This window comes from Molothrus ater, chromosome 1, assembly GCF_012460135.2.
Source record: "Molothrus ater isolate BHLD 08-10-18 breed brown headed cowbird chromosome 1, BPBGC_Mater_1.1, whole genome shotgun sequence".
NCBI classification, from domain to species: Eukaryota; Metazoa; Chordata; class Aves; order Passeriformes; family Icteridae; genus Molothrus; species Molothrus ater.
In genome coordinates this window covers 139,632,309-139,651,208 of record NC_050478.2, presented here as the reverse complement: position 1 = coordinate 139,651,208, position 18,900 = coordinate 139,632,309, and positions in this window count along the sequence as shown.

The following is an 18,900-nucleotide window of genomic DNA, read 5'->3' as shown; positions in this document are numbered from 1 at the left end:
TTTTTTTCACTTTTCCACAACAGTCACAGAACCATCATGTGTGAAAGCATCTGATTCTGAGTCATAAAGATGTACTTTGCAAAAAAAACCCATGGTTTTGAAGGAGGACTTGCTGAGCCATCAAATCCAGTCCACTTCCATAACTACCAAAGACTTTTAAAAATATATTTTGCTCAGGAAAATGCACAAAATATCTCTTCCAGACTCTCACCTTACCACTGAGGTTTCATTAGATTTGTGTGAGGGGAGTACAAGTAAGTTCACTTTGCAGCTCTAATTCTTCCTTGATAACAAAAATGTCAGATATCCACAGTTTAGACAGGAATGCATTTTACTTTAGCTAGCAATGCTAATCTCTTTCTTTTACAGTTCCTTTCCTATATTTTCATATTTTTCAAGCAGTGCTGTGTCTTCCTTTTAGATAGAAAACTGAACCACCCGAATTCACAAACAGCAGTTCAAAAGTATTTCCAGGAAAAAAATTAGGTCTCTTGGATCAACTTTCAAATAAATTTGTGTAGTCTCACATGAGACAGAAAAGGTCTAATGGAGTTGCAATAAATTTATATCAAGTGAGGATGAGCTTCAGGTCTGGCAGTCCCATGCCCTGTGCACTGGCTCATGTTGCCTCACCTAACAACAGCTCTCCTACTCTCTCCAGTGCGTGGAGTCTCCAAGGAAGGATGCAAAAACCATGTGCTGTCTGGTGCATTTGATCTGAGGAGAGAGAACCATAATATTCTGGGCTGCAGCACATGGATTCTTAATTGTGTGGCAGAATTAAGGAGGAAACACATGAAGCAAATTCTATTTCCTTCAGTATTTTTAAAAAGCATTGTAATACTGCATAGCAGCCAGAATGTTCCAGCATGTGTGTTGTTTGAAATATTCAAAACAGATCTTGATCTTGAAAACATCCCACTTTCCACATTATGTATGTTAAAGCATTTGTTAAGTAGGAAGACAAATGTTAATTGGTTATGAAAAATTCTTAGCAACTTGTCTGGGTCTGTGTTTGACTGTTGCTTGAAGTTGCTTGAAGTTGCTTAAACCAACCTGCTTTTCTTGCTGCAGCTAATTACAGCACAAAGTTCTTAAACAAAGTATAGGAAGGAAACAAATCTTACCACTCAGTGTTATTTCACCTTCTAAGAACATTAAATCTTTCTGGAGACTTTTTTTTTTTTTATTTCTAGAAGCTTCCTTAATAAAACACACAAAAAGATGTGCAAAGTCGTATTTTCACATTGAAATGATGGGTGAAATCATTCTTGGGAATGACAGGTCTATAATAATTCAAAAATAAAAAAATGTAGACAAATCTTAAGATAGTAAAATACAGTAAGTTTTGTGTACTATTCCACAGTGTTCATTGCAAAATGTAAATTTTCATAACAGTAATAATAAAAAAAAATTAGACAAAGGTAAATAGGACAGTGGACCAAATGGTATCTCTCAGCTCATCACCTGTAGAAACATGGCTCGATTTTACTAGAGTTCTTGACATTGAAGTATATGGCATACTCCAGGGTATGATCTCTATCAAGCATTTTTATGTTAGTAAAACAGAAATATTTCAGATTAGAACTATGAGACTCTTCTTCCCCTATACTATCACAACTTTCCCATTATAGTTATCTGCAGTAAATCCTTAAAGTGAATGGTACTGCTGTAGGAAAGCAATTTATCCAGCGATAATGTCCCATCAAGCACAATTGGTTGGCAGCTCTTATGCTATTATTTCAAGGACAGCAAGTTGCCTTACTCCTGAAGTGAATGGCATCCAGCCAGGCGCTGTCTGAGACTGAAAAACTACAAATTGGTGTACTGTTTTCTTTCTCTCTCTATTCTGACCTAGTTAGGAGGAGATGTGGGGAGCAGGCACAGCAGGAATGTGAAGTGCTAGGAGGGAGCATCTGAGTGAGCATGGAATTCAACTCAGCAGAAATCTAGTGGGACTGGGTGACACAAGGGGTAAGAATATGGGGCATGAAACCATTTAGGCTGATTAATTTGGTCTGTAGGCATTAATGAATTGCCAAGTGATAGCTGTTCCTTGACTTATGTGAAATAATCTGTTGGACTTGGTAACACTTCATTCAATTAACTACCAGGAGGTTTAAAAGCAATGGTGGAATTTGCACTAACATTGGATAAAAATAAAATGGTTTTAGAGAGTGACATAATTATCAGAATTGGGTTAATACCAATTGCCTTTAAAGTGAGTTGCTCATACTGGTGCTAGGGGAAAGTGCAAAACTCAGAGTAGAAAGAACGCAGTGAGACAGGTCCTTTGACTGCTATCTTAATTTTATTAACAAGTTAGTGAATGGACATTAACTATGCATCTTTTCCAGCATTCTAGGTAATGCAGGAATATCAGTACCATAAAAAAACAAATAAACAAAAAGGTAGAAATTAAGTATATCTAAGAATCCTGCAAAACATTTCACCAAATATTTTGAATTTTTAATTCCGGCCATCTTCTGCCTTTAGTATAGCACTGTAGGGGCAGATTAGAGGGCATAAATCAATCTCTGTCTGAAATTTTAGAAAGCTGCTCTGTTGGACAACATGTACCACTTTTCAAAGAGAGTAGCTGTGCGTCTTGCTCCCATTTTCAATGGCTGCTGCACATGAAAAGCTAGGCTGTCTGACCCCAAAACAAGAAAAGTTTATTCTTTCCCTCCTTGTGACATTTATAGCTTATATATTAAAAATCTATCCAAATAACTCTGCAGAAAACTTTCTGTTTGCTGTCATAGAGATTTAATGGGTTATTATGGTGTGGATAGCTAAATATCAAAGTTTATCTTAAGATGTGTTGGTAGCTGAGAATCTGTGAACAGAAATGTCTCTAATCATGGCACCAGTTCAAACAAACAAGTCGAAAATGTGTGCAAAATATACTCTGCTTTGTGATCCTCAGTGACCAGCGTTCCAGCTTTTGTAAACATATCTGTACTGTCTTAGAACATATCAGCAAAATTACCTGAAACAGTGCACCTCTACACTAATGACATTTTTCCAGTTTAAATCCTATTTCTGTTGTTCCATAAGCTCAAATAACTTCTGTTATACTTTAAAAATCCATCATATTTTCCAGTTTCCTACTGTCAAAATCAAAAATCAATTTATATGTAATAATTTGTTCCATTTGATGACCATTAATTAATAATGTGATAAACTCATAGGGAAATTCTTCTGTATCTATGTATAATTGTATTCATGTATGTGTGTTGCAAAATATGATGACTTTATTTATTTAAACTAAGTTACAAAACCATCTAAGATACTGGAATACCTCTAAATAGCAAATTGTTAAAAGCACTCTCTGTTAGGATATCATATTTCTGCAGTGAATTTAAATTCACTCACCAGAAGGTGCCAGTCTTGGTCCATAAACCTAAGAACCTAGTAATTGCATTTCAGTAAAGTCTATTATAAGGGTTTCAGTGAAAATGAAAAGCACAGAGTTCTAGAAGGTAGAACACAAAACAAATTCCAGACCGAACCCAGTAAGTCACGTAAAGGTAATAACAAATGTATGAAGAAGATTAATCATTTTCACTCTGATGTAAAAATAATGTAGCCCCCATGAAGGAAGGGACAGGGGAAATGGTAGATTGTAGATTCTACACTTACAGAAGGCCTTCCTTTCTTCAGCCTATGTCCACTTGCTTTCCATTTATATATGTTTTATGTTTTGATTGTTGTGGAATAAGCATGGATCGTTATAGCCAAGAGGTTTTAGACTGTGAAGTACTGAGTTTTATTTGTTGAAATTGATTTTATTCTTTAAATCTGTCACCAGAGACATATATCCAGCTACCCTCAGCAATGTGTGTAAAGTGACTTTCTTCCAAATGCTATAGACCCTTCTCTTATTTTACATAAGATCAAAGAACAAGCCTAAAGTCTGGAAGGTCATAATGTGGCATTCCTGCTCACTATGTTTACATAGTTCATGCAAATACAGTAATCACAACATTTTATATAAGCATAGCTTCAAGGGCAATGATTTACTTTGCCCCATCCTGCTTTTGCAGGATTCAGACTTCTTCCTTGTTCAAAATTTTTTCCCTTTCAGTGCATCACAAGAGAGCAATCTGCTCAATGCATGCATCTCTGGGCTGTTCCTTGCCCTGCTGCTTCACTCTAACTGCTGTACTACCCTAGTGAGGAAGGTGGTGAAATTATCTAGGTGCACTGATAGATGCCTGAGATTTCCTGTGGTTTGGAAGCTATCATATAGATTGTCAGAGAGTCTGACAGAGGCTGAGAGCTGCAGCATGCAGTAACAGCTTCATCCTGAATTTATGCCAGTAATTAGACTATCACAAATACCATTGTGTCACACATACCATTTCTCTGATAAAGAAATGGGAGAATGAGGAGCTGTGAAGAGGAGAAAAAATTACATTCAGCCTGTTTTCTCAGAAACACTGAATAAACCATGACAAAATGGATCAATTTCTGTTCTCCAGCAGTTAATGAAATGAGATGCTGTTGAAACAGCTTGTAAATATTAAAAAAAACCAAATTTCAAATACATATCTGAATGCTCAAAAGAAGAACAAGTGGAAGTTGGGTTGGAAAATTATTTTAATTTGAGAACAGCATAATTATGGAAGAAAGACATTTTCTCACATACCTTTGTGGAATCAAGTAGCTAAATATTTTACAGATCAACATCTTGGGTCAGGTAATTTCACAACTTTGATATAAGACATCTAAAGAGCAGCAGGTGGCACTTTGCTTTGTTAGTGCTGAACTATTCACCTTAGAATGTTTTTAAGAGACATAAAATGACTGAAGGGGACCTCTCAAAAAAGATGTAAAATCTGAAGTCCTCAGCAATTAGATTTCTGAAAGGATCTTTATAATGGCCTAAACAAATTACATCCTATTTTTTCCCTTTATTTCCTATGTAAATGCACAGGTGCATCAGTGCAAAATCCTACATCTTTCTGTTAGTTAATCCCAATTACTTTTGATGAATATCCTCTGGCAAATTTTAGTTAAAGTTGATAGAGCAGAAGAGTTCTCAAAATCGCCAGACATTTCATGTTAGTTGCTGTCTATGTAAGGAAGCCAGATCACTTGAACAAAGCTGAGAGAACACTTGGACAAAGCCAAAGTACATATATGTCTTGCTAGGCACCAGAGAATCAATTTTTTAGGCAAGACTTTTTTACAACATGGCTGTGCCAGAATCAATAATGCCTGTTTTCTCACTGGAGGTTTTCCTCTGGCTGAGGTAGTCAGGATGGTTCTCACCTCTGAAGAATCTTGGATGTCTAATAAGAAGTGAGTTTCAACAGCAGCTGTATTAAAATTCACTTACAAAATAAATCAAGCATGAAACACAAATCCATAGGAACCTAAGCTTCATTAATTCCACTTTCAATAGAACTCTTTGTTTACTTACCATAATTTCCCTAGTTTCCCTGAAACTGCACTTAGTTTTTTCCCCTACTTCCTGAACTTTTAGTACATTTATTCAAAATTTTTTATCGATCCTGCAAATCTTGTAGAAAAAAAGCATCTGCAAATTAGTACTTTTGTTTTATTCTCTGCCAATGATTTTAGCAGGACAGTTCAGGAAGGAAGATACTCCTCATTTCCGGACTCGAGGTGGGCTTCATCACTTCAAATTTTGTGCATTTACAGTGGAGACATCCACATCTGAGCTAATTATAGAAACTCCCTTTATAGTCACTGGAAACAAATAAGTATTTCCAAACTGTGATTCATCTCCTCCCAAGGTTGACAGCTAAAATAGGCCAGATGAATCACTCTAGAAGCACTCTTATATTCCTCTGTCTATAAAGGGAGCTTGGACAACTGTCTCCCATACAGATCTCTGCTGTTGCAGAGGTCTAAAGTTAGGTCGTGTGATACAATTTTACACACCTAATGCTGACCTACAGTGTGTGCCAGTATTAGGTGTCCCTAATCTGGAAGTAATAGAGTAGTGATTATGGATCTTAGTTCTCATAGGTACCTTTTTAAAGGGAAGTTTAACTGTAAACACTTGCGATTAAAGAAACGGCACTTTTTTGCAGGGATGGTAATTATTTCTCCTACATGAAATGCATGGGGTATAATAGTATTGCTGACCTGATGGAATAATTGGTTAATTGGGCATTGGAATTTTTCCTGTATTTTTCCTATAAATCGAATTTCACTGTCTAGAGAGGAATAAAGATTCCTGTATAAACCACCACCTAAGCATAATTTTTAGTTCAGCTAGAAAAGTTCTAAAAATATCATTAGATGCCACTGGAACTCAGGGAAAAAGCCTGATTCCAAGTGTTTAAGGTCCAACAAAAATGGTAAACGGTTATATTCCATTTAACTCTCTAAGTGCTTATTTCACATCAGTAAGCAGGCAGATGGCTCTGTTTTCTTTCTACCACACATTTCATTTTCTGTTTCCATCTACCATATTTTTTACTTAAGTTTAAAAAGCTTACTTAATGCAAATCATTGCATATATTTTAAAGTCTATTAATCAGCAGATTTTTAATATATTTTGGCTTCATTTTCAGAGATTATTTTTTATTTACTTATCTTTTATATATTTAGACTAGCTTTTCTTTTTATGTCTGATAAGTTACAGAGCATGGCCTGGCTTTAAAGAAATTCTAATATGATGAAGATGATAATATGGCAAGTATTTGAGATAATGTTCACACAGGTATTTCTTGCTTCTCTTTGCCAAATGTAGTTGGAGAGGGGGATGTGACAGCATCACACAGAATAACTCCATGTCATAATAATGTATCACTGCACTTCTGGTCTTCTCTGGCTAATGAAACAGGCATATTTCACAGAAATCTTCATTCAACCTGAATATACAAATCCCTGAATCTCCCTCTTTCAGCCTGCTGGATTTACGTGGATTGAGAGTGTGTTTGTGGGCAGGAAACAAAATCTGTGTCTTACATGAAGAATAAAGGACAACATTAAGAATGATTCTGTAACAAAATACATATGAGTAGACAAAAAAAAGGCAGATGCATGAACATCTCATTAGGACACCATCCTTCTAACACTGGTTAAACATATTAACTGGTGTAACACTGTGCATAATCCTATTGAAAGGCATATACCTCCTGCATCATTATAATTTCAAGTAATTCAACTGCAAAACAAAGTAACTTATTCTAGCGAAGTGCAGCAATAGAACCTGATACTGCAGTAGTTTTACCAAATTTAGTCTCAGTACAGAGGATGACACTTTCATGCTGACACATTCTAAAAGTGTAATGGGGCCAAGGTCAGGCTTCCTCTGAGACTTTGGTACTACTGCTGATTGCAGTCAGGTCCAGATTCTATCACTGGGCTTGCTAGAGGTGCACCCTATGCTGTGGCAAGCCATCACATGAGGCATATTCACTGATTAGGACCTAGAGATTTCACAAAGGTGATACTCTCAGTCTTTCAGGTGGAGAATATCAGATTTATTGCTTGTGCCTAATGTACAGGTACAGGAAAAAGAAAAGCCTGAAATTTTTCTACTGACACATTCATCCTTTTCCACCACATAGGTCAGACTTATTTAACATTAGCTGCTGCCAAATCCAATAGCCTGATAGAAGTGAAGCTTCTGCTACTTGTCCCCAGGTCCACCCAGTAGCAAGGCTGAGCATGTTCCCAGTAGGCACACATGCACACTGTGCACATACACACAGGCACACAGCTGGCAGCACAGACCAACACAGACAAAATGCAGCTCTCTCATGGTCACACACAGGGCCAATGGACTGATCCCTCTTACTCCGGCTGAGTATGATGGAGGCTCATTATTGGGAAAATATCTAGAAACATGTACAATGTGGATCCCTCCAGCACTAGACTCAGACACTCTGCCCAGTGTCAGTCCCTGGATCCCAGTTTTCCCAGGGGGGCACTTGCACACAGAAGCCCTCGATGCTGAAACCCCACTTTGGCTGCTGGGAGAGACCTCTGCACACATCAGCACAGGCACAGATACACACATGGATCCCCCAAAAGCTGGCACTTCTCCAGTAGGAATACCCTAGCCACCCCTGCCTCATGCACACCTGCACAAATGGTCTCACAAACAATCCCCAGACTGCACAAACTCTCTGGAAGCTGGCTGAAGTCTCTTGACTCTCCAATAGCCAGCCCATAGACCCTCTGATTTCTTCAGGATCCATCTCAAACTCTTATTCTACTCACTGGCTATTCCTGCTTGATATTCGCTGCCTAGCACTGGAGCAGACTCCAGTTTGCTGCACTCAGACCCCAAGCACACATGCACACAGAAGGGATCTAGAAATGCAATTTAATTAATGATTAATGAAATTTAATGAAAAGACAGGACAGACCATGCTGTTCAGGTACAGGACATGGCCAGACCAGCATACTGACCTGCAAGCTGTTTACAGGCAACTGACACCTTTTATATCCTTTTTCTTTTGTTGTCTCACTCTTCCTCAGTCCCATTTGATTTTGATGCCTCCCTTTCCCCACCTCTCATTTCTTCCATAATAAGTATTGCACAACCCCAGGTTGCTCTTCTCCTGCATCTAACAATGACCCCCACCCTGCAAGACCTATGGTGATGGTGCTCACCAAGACATCCTTGGGAGGAGGTGGGGCAGGGCAGGGGCTCATGTCTCTGGCTGGGGCACTGGGCCTCCCCTACTGCCCTCTGCCTTCCTCTGTGTGCATGGGAGATGAGCTTTTTGTGCCTTCACAATATTAATTTTTTTTCCCAAATTGGGGTAAGATCTTTAAAAAACATTCAGATAAAAGCTGCACTTCAGAGCTGTCCAAGTAGGATTAATCTACATTTCTTCCATTTTTCATCATCTCTTCTCTAGTTGGCAGATATAGCAATGGCATGAAAATTGTGAGCTGCATTTCAAAGCATAAATCACATCAAAGTACTGGAAACTAAAGAACTCTAAGCATCCAAAGAAAAGCTACAGATATTTTTAGTAATTGAGGTGGTAGGTGCCACTACTTGCTGTGATTCCTACGCTTTCAGTGGTGTGGGATCGTTGCATGGCTCTTGGTTTCACTTCATTCACATTTCTTCTAAGGGCTGGGTTCACATCATGTAGGAAGTAGTGTTAGACACAGATGGACACTTTCTGAAGCACAGAACAGACAGTCTTTGCCAGTAAGAGTAGCATTCCTGAAAGCTGTGTGTCATCCAATGCCGTGATTACAGATTGAAAAATCCTCAGAAGAAAGAGCAAGAGTGTCAGGTGTCTCTCTTCATCCAAAGCCAGGTTGCAGTCTAGGAGAAAAATGGCCAGTACTGTTAGTCTGATAGTGAAAGAGGGAAACAAAGAATTACAGAAGGAAAAGATTGGCTTTTGCATGAAGCATTAAACTGAAGGTGTCTGTCACTCACCATTCAGCCTGCACTCTGACCTTGCAGAAGGTTAACCCAGACATTTTTTATGTTCAGGTTTCCCATGTCGATGTTGAATATTTGGGATCAAAGGAGCACACCACCAAATTGAGCTAATCAAAATAAAACACATTTAGAATTTTTAAAAGGCAATCAGAAGAGAAAGAGCTAACCTATATATGAATATCCATGACTATTGCAATTTTTCTTAGAATATGCTCTGGTGCCATCACATGCTGCGACTTATAGAATAAATTGATTCTCTATTTTAGTAATTAAAATCAATCTAAAATTTAAGAATGAGTAGTGATAGCCTGCTGGCATGCATTCTAAGACAGGTCAGCAGATATATCTGTTTTGATGATGGTGGCTTTAAATTTAATTAGAAAAGTAGTTTAAGCTGTTAAATAGAAGCCATAATTACCTTGAAAAATTTCAATGTTTCTCTAAAAGACTAGATACACCATGATTTTCACTGCAAAGGTGACTACTTAAATCACTGAATGTTTTCAAATTTGTAATAGCTCAGGTAAAATTGTTTGAACATTAAACATTTATCCATAACAGCTTAAAGATAGCAGTATAAATAAAACTGATTATAAGATACAGACCTTTAAGTTAATGGAAGCGTAACATGAGAAATTCATGCCTTAAAGGACATTTTGCAGACAGGAATTGATGGATGAGACTGTACGCAGAGCTTTCTGATGGCTGAGCCTGAGGGCATGCTACATCACTCACACATGTGTACAGTACCAAGCTGCTCCCAGAGATTCTATTTCTGCTGGCTGCTTTCTTTTTGACATGTTCCAGGCTGCCTTTCACTCAAGTACTACATGAAGAAACAGGAGGTAGAGGCTCAGAAAACATTCTTAGTTTGTGGCTTGACAAGTCAGCAAATTGTGAGAACAGAGATAGACATTTAATTACATCTTCCACTGTGTAAAACCCCCGAATTTACAAGTGTATGCTTCTTTTACATGTTTGCTGTTAAAATCGACTTGATGCTCAGTGTTGAGAAACTAGTGAAGGCTTGTTGCTCTCACATCTACCCTTGCAGTCTTGGCATAATTGTGTCTTTCAGAAACTACATCTATTGCGTTTGGCTGAGCATACTGACACTTCAGAGTACCTTTTATGTATGCCGAGCCCCTACTTAACTCTGCTTGTGCTCTTCCCTTTCAATTTGTTTGGATACCTGAAAACCTCTGCAGAAATGACTGAATAATTATCTCTTTGTAAAATTGTAGTCCTTTGGAAGGCAAAAAGCTGCTGAAACCAGCTAACGCTTACATTTATGTGACATATTAATTACAAAAGACTCATTTAACATTGAAGATACTATTGTTCACACTTCAAAAATGTTCTTTTAAGTATATATGCTTTTTAAATTTTTGTATTACAACTACATATTATTATTGGATTTTTGGTAACTTTTATGCATCTCATATCATAAAATAAGCTTTGGTAATGAGTGAAAATGTCTTTCACTAACATAAAAAATAGACGGGGCTGAACTATTTGCTTCTGAACTAATCTGAATCCCCTTGCTCAGGTCAAATCAGAGCATTGCACTCACAAGGCATGTAGGACTGGGGCTAAGTAGCGCTTAGCAGCAAATTAAGGCCAAAAGCTGTGGTCAGTTACAGTGCTTTTTTGGTCATTGACTGAGTGTCTTTACCAGTGATTTTCCAATATGATTTTGTGCATGTAGCTGGGATAATGGGTAAAAGCATTTTTCTCTGTGCCATGTAGCATTTGTTCTAATGTGCCTCATCAGTCTACAGTGCAGAGCAATGATACCTCAGCCAGGTTGATATTTTTAAAGCTAATGAGCCACTGATTGCTATCTGAGCAACTGAAGCTAACAAGACATGCTCTCTTCCAGTGATTTATAGTGATGAATTAATTAATATGATCCCACATTTCATCTCCAGTGGAATACGTGCCTTTTCTTCCAGCTTCCTAACACTGAGCAAATACTGAATATGTAGATGAATATGAATGAAGCTTTGTTAATGATATGTCAATGCTCAAATGACACCCTGTGAATGTGTTCATACATATACTTTAAATAGAAAGGTGAATAAAAATATTAGAAAGGGAGTAATGATAACAGAACTCTGTGGGGGTGAAATGTGGAAGGACTAGGGAAATAATATATTTCTCTCAAGGTATCTCTAAAGAAATAGAATATTGTTGGAATGCATGCCTCTCTGAGTTCCTCAGAGAGGGAGATGAATGCAGGGGTTGAATTTTTTATAGAAATTTATAGAAATTAAGATATATTAAGCCACATGGATAGGAAATTGAAGTACAGTTTAAGCTTTATGTAAGTAGAAGTGTAAGTTATAGTTTTAAGTAAGCAGAGATACATTTTAAATGCCTTAAGAAACTGTGCTAGCTAGTAAAGGCCCTAAGGCCTATTTTAAAGTTCAACAACTTAGTTTCAGACTTAACAAAAGCATAGCAGAACCTTGCCACTAGAACAGATAGAATTATTCACATAAAACAGATAAAATTAGATGTGTAAATAAATAGAACTATTCATGTGGATAGATAAACTTTTACACATAAATTTTAAGTAAGAAAACAGAGAATACATTTGTATAAATAGATATTATTATACATAGCTTTTTAGATAAGGACTGACACTACTTTTGTTCTACTTTCACACATTAGAATCAAGTTTAGATTGGTTTAGAAAAAACGTTTTAAAATTGTGGTTTTAGCTGATTGGATGTTTTATAAATAAAATGCCCTGTAATGGGTGCCATCATCATCAATGACCACCACAACCACGACTATCAACAACCACAACAGCAAGAAGGAGAAGACAACAAGAAGGACACAAGAAGGAAGGAAGGCTGTGTTCCCTGCTGCTGCTGCTGCTTGGAACATCACACTCTGCACCAGGGAACAACTGCTGCTTCTGCTGCCGCTACTCCTGTACGGAACCCGGAACTCCGTGCCAGAAAGCTTTTGCATGGACTTTAACTTCCTGAACTCTTTGCCTTCAAGACTGATATATTCATGCAATAAACAAACTTATTGCAACCCACAACTGCTTATGTCTCACTGAAGACCCTAGACCCACTAATACCTTGACAGTATATGTCTCCCAGCCATAGTGAATGGAGACCCTTTCTAACTTCCCTTCAGGAATGCTGTTTTAGAAGTTGCAGCTTTTGAACCATTAGAACTTTAAACACTGGTGTTAAGCTCTTCTCATGACTGGAAAAATTATGTCATATCTTTTTATGCTGACCTGTACAAGAGAGCTCTGAAGATTGTCACCATGATGACACAAGATTTGAGTGCATCCCAGCACTAATGCCTGTGCATCACCCATTGCATGCTGCTTTCCTGTGCATACATCCTATGGAAATCATAAGGCTCTACCATCAGTGTGGTCATATTCAGAAGGTGGAAAAGAAAGAAGGCTGTTGACTCTAAAAGCATAGATTTAGAGTAACCTCTCCTTCCCTTGTTCCCAAACTAGTGCAGCTTTACAAATTGCTGAATGAAATAGCATAGTTGAAACTAAGTATTTGCAGATGGAGAACAAGTCAAAAATACTCAAGACACTAATAATATGGATGCCTAGCACTGGGAATATTTTTAAGAAACATTTCCAAGAGGGAGGGATACTGTAATATTTGTTGGTTTTGGTAATTTCTGGGTTTGTTTTTTTTTTTTTTCAGGAAAGGAACACCTTTCTGAACACGTGACAGGTAAAAATAGGTCACATAAGTCACAAAAAGGTTTTATATTTCCAAATCTGAAAGATTTGGCTTTTTCTAAGCTGATGTTTATATTGTATTACTAATTTGATAAAGTAATTCTTCTTGTATGTCACTTAGGAACTCCAAAATATCACAGACAATAATGAACAACATTCATTAGTTTTTTGGTGTTTTGCATTAGTTATACACCTTTACACAATACTCTCAATTCCTCTGCTTTGATATTATTTTAGTGCAATTTAATATTGCAATATTTAATCTAGCTATAGTACTGGAAAATAGTTCTGTTACCACGTATTAGTACCATGTATTACCATGTAATACCAGTACTGTTACTCAGTATTTAGCATCTGATTAAGGTGGTTCCATCCTTGTCTCCTCTGATTCTAGTATTAACTGGAACATTATGCATGACTGACTGTAATATTTTTCAAAGAGAACTTGACAGCCCCTGGATGAATTTGGGTGTCCTTTGTTGGAGCCATTCTGAGAAAAAAATCCCCAGGAACCAACACAAGGAAGTACTTCAAAATTCTCTCTCATAATTTTATTATGAGTTCTCAGGTTAACACTATTTTCTTGTTTTACCTATTGTGCATACTGATTCTGGAAAATTAGAGACAAATCTAAGCTTTCACTAAAGAGTAATCTAATTGCTCTGGTTTTAGAAAATAGTTTTTAAATAGATGCATTTTAAAGAAATACAAACATAATGACTACAGATTGTGGAGATTTTCAACAGTTCCATTTAAAAATTGAGATCTGTAAATTAAATTTCCTGTTCCTAGGAGGATAATTTTTGAATGTTTGAATTTTCAAAGGACCTTAAGTTTTTCTTTCACTTCTTCCATTAAAATACATTTTAGGAGAAACTGAATTTCTGTAGAACGATATATTAACTGCCATGTTTCTATATTTAAGAAATAACTACCTCAGAACAAAACTTTAAAGCAACAAAGGGGTCAAGCAACAAGAACACACAAAATCAATCTGAGCCATTGCTGCTCTGCACTAGGAATAGAGAGTGAAAGAAAAGTCTGCTGGCACGTGTTGCATTCAATAAGGTGAGAAACAAAAAATCAGTTAGTAGATGTGTCTCTTGATCTTGAACACTATTGAGGCTGAAAAAATGCCTCAGCCAGGGCAGTGTCTTCTCAAGAATCAGCCACTTTAACATTGTAACAGAGCCCTGTTTTCACTCCATCTTTTCAACGAGGAAAGAAAAAATCAAGTACATTGAATACATACTCAGCCACCAAGTGACAAGTAGCTAGTTGTTCCTTAATGCATATTAATTAAATATTATTTTATTATTTAGCTCACTGGAAAGCCAGTAAACTTACAATACTAAACCTTCTGTAATACAATTAAGTTTAATTCCTTCCGTTCTCTCTCTTTAAAGCTCAGTCATTAGGATATTTTTTTCTCATGTAAAATGTTGCACTTCAAATGGGATTATAATAATTAAATTAAAATGCAAAATCCAAAAAATAAATAAGACTGCCAGTAAGCAGGCAATAACTTTTTTTTCTTTTTAATTCTTCCACTTTCCTTTTACTCCTTTAATGTTTTTCATTTTCCCCTAATAAGTTCTCCTCTGACTTGTTTCCAAGATCTTTGGCATTTTGTTTGCGTGATGAAAATTAGCAAACCAATCCCTACTGCTTTTTTACAAAAAGCCTGATCATTAATGCATCTAATTAAGTAAAGCTTAATATTTTACAGTGCAAATTTATCCCCTGAAGCTTTTTCAGTTCCACAACCTCAGTTTGAAATTCATTTGAACTTGAAAGAACAGAGGACATCTCACAAAGGTCCAGGGTATGAATGCAAGACATGAATAATATGTATCAGCATTCCTTGGTGCACTGAGTCTGGCTGGCATGGAGTTAACTTTCCTACACAGTGCTGTGCTTTGCCTTTATGCCTAAACCTGAGCTGGTACCACACCAGTGTTTTGGCTATTGCTGAGCTGGGCTCTCAGCATCAAGGCTTTCCCTGCATCCCCTACCCTGATGGCTGGCAGGCTGGATGTGTGGAGGTGACAACTGGGACAGCTGACCCCAACTGACCTAACGGATGTCTCAAATCATACCATGTCTCACTCAGCAATAAAAGTTGAAGGAAATGAGGAGGAGTGTGAGCATTTGAGGTAATGGCATTTGTCATCCAAAGCAACCCATATGCATACTCAGAACCTGCTTCCCAGGACATGTCTGGACACCTGTCCATAATTAGGGCTTAGTGAAAAAATTCCTCTTTTGGCTTTGCTTCTGCACACAACGTTTACTTTACATAGTAAAGTGCCTTTATCTCAAGCCATGAGTTTTTCATGTTATTTTCTCCCCCATTTTGGTAATGAGGGCAAATGAGTAAGCAGTTGAGTAGGAGTCTGATAGACAGCCAAGGTCCACCCCTGAACCTTGGAAAGTGGGAATTGCCTGAGAAGATAACCCCTGGACTTAAAAAATTCAGCCCAATATATGAACTCAATGGATTTATTCTGAAATCATCGCATGAGTTCTTTGAAAAGTCTGCCCCATGGGAATCACTAACCTTTTGCACCCATCTTTGTCTGGATAGAATACCAGATTCCAAATAAAAGAAATATAAAGCAAAACTGGCAAGTTGCAAGCTTCTTGTCTTAAGAAGTAAAATCTAATCTATGCATAAATTAGAAAAAGGGAGTTTCACCAGAGATTTCAATAGATGCATCTGCTCAGAGCTAGTAATTAAGTTAAACAAAATAAAGAAATTCACTAGCATCAAAATTTCATGGGATTTATACTGAACATATAAGGAGATACAAAGAGAACTGAATGAGATTAGTTTTGTGATCTTTGCGAATGTCAAGTTAATTTTAAACAAAACAATTTAGGATAAATTTGTCTCTACCTAAGGGTTGAAAAAAAGACTCGTTATAGATGCTTATTCCTTGGACTGAAGTACCACATGAGGTTTTAGTTCAGATTTTCAATTTAAAAGAGACAAACTCTATTTATTTTTTAAGAGATAAATCTATATAAACATAATATTTTTTGTGCAACCTGGTTAAATCAACAATGTTAGTAGCAATGCAAAAAGCTATTTTTTTTTCTCAAAAGGAGGAATAATTGAAATAAGTGTATTTTTTAAACTACAACTCCTGAATCTTTAAGGGATCTGCACATGCTGAAAGTGTAATCAAAATATAGAGAGAACCTTGCTCTTCTTTTGTCCCCCTACTCTACTATAATACAGGAAGCAATGTTAGCCAAAAGGTGTTCTTTACCATCTGCACTTCTGAATGAGCTCACTAGTGTCTTAGTTATCAGACACAGCAGTTTTTGCATAAAATTGCTAAGGCACTGTCAGTCCTATTCTAAAAAAAAAAAAAGCAACAAAGCAAAAAATATTGAAAAACATGTCAATAGTTCATTTTAAAATGATCAACCACTCTATAATATAGAGTATATAAACCAGAGAGATAACCTAATTATCTTTCCTTAAAAATACCCTTTTAAAACATTATAAACATATTTTCATAGATAAAATGCAAGCACTAATAAGAATTTGAATTAAACAATCTTAAAAAAAAAGATATTTTCAGATCATTTAAATACTGGGCATAATTTAAGTAGGGAAAATGATTGTTTGGTTTTTTTGTAGACTAATTGATAATATGTGATAGTCCAAGAGGCAGATAACTCCTAAAGACTGAAGACACCGACCTATTTCCAAGATAAATTATCAAGTAAATATTTCTTTATATTTAGAAAAATGAAACTGAGAAGTACTTCTAGCCTGTTCCTGTGTTTGTGCAGGCATTACTACAGATAGTCTGAGAAACTACCAACTGATAACTTCCTAGAACATTTTGACCTGCTGCCTTTGGGCCAGAAGTGTTTCAATATTTTTCACAGGCAGCTAAGAACCTTCCTGCAGCAATGCTGAATTAACATGTTGAATTTAGGCCTTTTATGACTCCCTGGTACAATCAAAAACTGTTTCCATTTTGCATCACCCATTAGCTCAAGGAATTAAAATTCACTGTGTTTTCACAAGGTTTGAAACAAAACAGAAAAATCCTCTGGAAAAATAGAAGCAACTCGGAATGTGAAAATCACTAGTCTGATCTCTAAGCAGGCCTAAGCTTGTGTTCCAGCCTCTGTCATCCCATTAGTATTCTTGAGATCCCCACAAAGCTGATTTAGCTGACTTGTTTTTTGTTTATACTCAGTGAATCAGCCGCTAAATCATTTATATGATCATTTAATCCTTTTTATACTTCTTTCTAAAGGACTAAACCTGAAACTTTGCATTCTGAAATCACCATTACTAATTTCTGTTCTGTTCTTCACCTCTAAACACTAAGCAACTGCATTTATAATTTCAAGCTCTGAATTTTACTTTTCAAAAATTCTAAAACATGTTATCTTGAAACAGTAACATATTCCTGTATTCTTTTACATTGACATATGTTTTGTTTGGAGTTGTTTATTTGCTTGTATGTTGGGAATTTTTGTTTGTTTTGGTTTTTTGTGGGGTTTTTTTTGGTTGTTTTTTTTGTTTTTGAGGTGTTTCCTGATTTGGCACAGCAGGAAGATGGTGAGCTATGCCAAAGAATTCTATTCTCAAACAATTCCATGATTTATTATTTTTCTTCCAGTTTTCTTTTGCACAGAGTCCTTCCCTGGGTACAGCATAAATAAGCAATTTTATTGCAGGGATAGCCTATATCAGCCATCATGGGGCCACAAGACATATAGATAAAATATATTTATAAGTTTTTTATTTTAATTTATGGATAATAAAAGGCACATGAATCTGTGACCCACAAAGTCAACAGGCCTGGAAATGGTACTCTTGAGTTTTGGAAAAATCAATGAATCTTAAATATGTGAGAAAGTGTTTTGTAATAAATGACATTGCAGTGGCTTGCACTTATACTATATTTTCTTTACTATATAATGTGATAATAAAAGTTCTCCAATGAGACGTACAAACTCAGAAAAATAAGATTTGTTAAAGTAATAATGTGGTTTAGTATTGCAAGCACTTGAAAAAATAGAGAAACATTAATAGAATAGGACTTTTTCTTAAACTGATTTTGATTGAGATAATAACAAACCAAATAAAGACACATACAAGAAAGTAAAGGAAGCATTAATGGAAGCCCTTTTGGAAAGGGCTAAAAGGTGATTTTTTCTTAATTGTAAGAATTTAGTAGGGATTTTTTTCTTAATAGGATCTCATACACACCACAGTTAAGACTTTTTCAAATTGAATAAATGAACTTTTCTATGCCTTGGAAAAGTATGATAGTTTTGTTAAATCATTTTCAGCTTAAAAAAATGAAGCCAGTATTAAAAATAGAGGAATTATCTTCTTTTTTTTACAAATAAAATCTTTATTTTCATATAGCATAATAATTCACTCTGTAAATTATGTCACTGAAAATAATAATGTCATTTGACTTGTTTTTAACTGCATGGAACAATGGAACAAACCCAAAGTTAAGAGCATAAAAAGTTACAGGCAACTAGTAGTAATTTATCCAATGTATTGACTGCCAGAGGGAAGATAATATGCCCTGCAAATGAAGACACTGTGATCCAATATACAGAACCTGGATTTTATTAATTAAAATACAGCTCTGTATTATATAAGAATATACATATTTTGGGTTCGCTTGTTTTATTTTTCAGTTTTGTCTTTTCCAAGAAGGAAAGGACCAACTATCTAGCTAGTTGTCATCTTGACACTCTGGTTGGCTGA